Source organism: Micrasema longulum, unplaced genomic scaffold, assembly GCF_059751315.1.
Source record: "Micrasema longulum isolate JH-2025_06_02 unplaced genomic scaffold, ASM5975131v1 h1tg000376l, whole genome shotgun sequence".
NCBI classification, from domain to species: domain Eukaryota; kingdom Metazoa; phylum Arthropoda; class Insecta; order Trichoptera; family Brachycentridae; genus Micrasema; species Micrasema longulum.
The window spans coordinates 470,504-474,491 of record NW_028277577.1 but is presented as its reverse complement, the minus strand read 5'-3'; positions in this window follow the sequence as shown (position 1 = coordinate 474,491).

The window sequence follows — 3,988 nt, the reverse complement described above, 5'->3', positions numbered from 1 at the left end:
TGACCAAACAACATGTGTTTATGAGACAGTGGATTTAATAAATTTAATAAATGGTATCTTTTATTCTGTAACTTTATGTTTGAAATAGTCAGTGGGACCTTCTACTCCTACCTATGTGGACATTTAAAAGATCTCTGATCCGTAAAAATTGGTCTAAGCCTGTATTATATTTTAAATAATTGTCAACTATACAAGCATAATGATCATTTTACCTTCATGTAACAAAAACGACAGGCTCGATTTGTAATTTTTTATAACTTGAACACCTTAAAAAGTAAAATAATCCAGTTCACACTTTAAGTATTAAGAATTCTTAAATTATTTGAGTCATCAAGTTATAAAACCCGATTAACAAATTACATAAGTCATAAACCCTGTAAATGCCTAGACTTCCATATTCCCTTATTTAAAGTATTCTCCATCCCTGTTGTAATTTGTTAATCTTAATGACTCCCGAGGGGGTGAAATCCAGTCTTTTGTCTACGAACATTTGGACAAACTCAAATATTGTAATGAAACCAACTGGTCCAAGAAGAAGTTTAAAAATTGGAAAATTGTTTTCAGGCGTTGCCTAGTATGTGAAATAATTCAGTCAGGTGAATCTCTTCACAACAATAAAGGTTTCAGCTCTTTAACTTCACTAAAATCAACAGATGGAAGAATTTGAGAAATATGGATGTTCAAACATAGGCAAAATGGTGAATGTTACACAGTGTATAGCCACTTAAACCAGCCAATGACAGGTGATAAGCCCTGTAAATGCCTAGACTTCCATATTCCCTTATTTAAGGTTTTTCTCCATCCCTGTTGTAATTTGTTAATAAGATAATTGTTTAGAAAAAATAATATTATAAAAAGAATCTGCCTCCATTGTTTAGGTGGATTAGCTTTTTTTATTGTGGGAGTATCATTATTATCACTTACCATTATTTATTACTTTAAAAAAAAAACAACTAAATAAGGAGATTGAGAATAAAATAAAATTATTCAGGTGATTTAGAAAACAAATGTCTTAGCTACAAAACCCCATCTAAATGAATTTTGAAAATAAGGTTTTTTGAGAATCATCCAGGGAAAGTTTTTGTAACTCAATGACTGATTTTAAATGTTTGTTTAAAATTGTTTGCAAAATTAAAATACCTCCAGTTTAATGGAATATATTAAAATAAAATAAATTAAACGTTTGGTCACAATCTATGAAATGAAGCTGGTAAATGAAATAAATAAATAAACAACTTATATGATAAGGGATATCTCAGTGACAAAAATAAACATCAGTGCACTGACTAGATAAATATGTAGATATGTTTTTTCAAGAATCATGTTGAGAATAATATTTTACATAATATTTATGATAACAACATTGATATATATTACGTATACACTAGATGTAGCACCAAGCACACATCTTGTGTTCCATTTAACCTAAGTTCCAGAACTTAACTTATAGTCAGTAAACGTGAAGCAGAGTAAAAAGGTGTGACATACAGCTTTGAATTCACAGTAAACTGACATAGTCTTTTTTACTCTATTACGCGTTTTGCATGGCAATGTTCACGTGACAACACTCATTTTTTAGAACACAATTTAAAAATATCGTTCTATGCAGCAGCATCTCTGTTTAATTGTACCTCAGTAGATAGCAATGGTTTTTAAATTTGTTATTTTTAATGTCCATGATTAATACAAAGAAACTGAATTAACATATTTTTTAAGTGATAGGGGCAAAACACAGACATTTAACAAAAGCATGCTTTGCAGTTTTGATTCACTCCATGTGAAATCGTCAGTTCATAGATTGGTTGAAGTAATGTAGACTTTGAATTCAGTATTTTGATTAAATAAAAAATGCGGTTTGAAGTTAATTATCAATTAACTTCAAACCTCATTGTCAAACAGTAAAAGAGTTTACTCAGCTGCTGATCATCAATAACCCAAGATTTTTTTTCCAACACACCTAAGGTTACTATACGACACGCATTTTAAGGTATAGACAGGCGTGCAGCCGGTATTGTTCTGAGACAGGCATTTTTAATTGGGTCACCCAATATTTTCAACTTATCAGTAAGTATTTGACACAATAGCAGCTACCATTCGCTTGAGTATAATTAATCTACCGCTTTTTACCTATGACAGATATTTTAGACACCCTGTACATTCATCCCTTCATTTTGAAATGGTAACCCTAAACACATCATTTTCGCAAGTCAGTTTCGGAGGGGTTGAGATAATTTTTACAGAACACTATCAAACCCTCAGAGAAGTAACCCACTACAGTTATAGAGACTCAATTTCGCTGTATTGCGTTGCAAATTTTTAAAACATCTTTTTATTTATTTAATAAGTTTACAAATTTAATCTTTAATGCACAAATTCATTATTTGTAAAAATGATAACTATAGGTTTGTATTGATGTATTATTGAAGGTACAATATTATCAATAGGTGCGTAGGCTTTCACGGTCACTGTTATCAATATGTATTTTTTGGGTGATCCCGAGTAAGTTGGATTTGTTCCGACGTTTTGGCTACCATTGCAGGAGCCATCTCCAGGGTAAACTGTGTGTTTTGAGGAAAAAAATATGTGTTATAAAAATATGTGTTTGTACCGTACAATATTACATATAATTTATCAAGTATTGTGTCAATCATAAATATTATTAATGACATTTCTTTAATAAATTAATTGAATATAAGATTGCAATTGTCATGAAATGAATTGTGATAATACACTATTTATTATCTTAATTAGCTTTAAATCAGAATACTATTAGATTGATGCAAAAGTTTTAACATAAATAAAAAAATTAAAAAAAGATTTTTTTCAAAAACATTTATTACGTCAATCAATTACATAATTTATTATCGTTGTTAAGAATAATAATAATCCATCTTCCCGTAAGATTTATTATTCCATTGGTTTAAAAATTACGAGACTTGAATGCAAAACACAAATCTAGGGATGTTTTGACTATTGAAGTCTTGAAGTTGACGATCCGAATATATGAAAATAATGATATTGTGAAAACGGCTCTTTATACGAACAGACCAGAAATAGTGACAGGCAGAAATAGTTGAAAAGGGGTAGTGTTTCACCATGACAACGTGGGACCACGATTTGATCGGGAAGTAATGAACCATCCACTATATTCTCTGGATCTAGCTCCATCTAATTTTCACTTATTCAGATCGCTACAGAATTTTAATAATATTTGCTCAGTAGCATAAGTCAAAACATCCCAAGATTTGTTTTTTTGCATCCAAGGCTTGTAATTTTTATACTAATGGAATAAATAAGCTTATGGGGAGATGGAAAGAGGTAATTACATAATCGAAAAAAAATACAACTTTTGCATCAGAATAATACATAATACTCTGAAGATAGCATAGATATCAAGATTTAAAAAAAACTTTAGCATTAGAATTTTTTTACACATTTTGGTTGCTGTTGTTTCTGCTTTGAAAATTTTATTAGTAGACAGCTCTAACAAATATGTCATAAGACAAAAACGCAAAAAATGGATTAGGTTATTAGATTATTTTTAATTTACTTTGTTTATAAAAAAAATAAAAAAATGTGAAACGAACTCCCTCTCTAAACACAAGTATCTACTTTATTAGAGAGGTAGAAACGTTATATATAAGATGTTCTGTATATTTACCTATTATGTATTTCAAAAATGTATTTTGTAAAAAAAAAAAATATTCAATAAAAAAAATTTAAAAAAAGGTATAAAAAAATTTAATAACTTAAGTTGTCACTCTCAAATATATCCTGAAGCAGCAGTTTCTGAAGTTTCAGTTTCAGCAGCATCCTAAACGAGCAGTTTTAACATTTTCAGTACATTTTAGAGAATTCCTGTAAATGGATAAAATGTTTTAAAAAAATTTACATAGGCCTTAAATTGTTCATTATCAAATTTAACAAGTTACATAGTTTCAAATTAAGTATTTTAAAAAACCCACTGAAATAAAATAAAAAACAACTA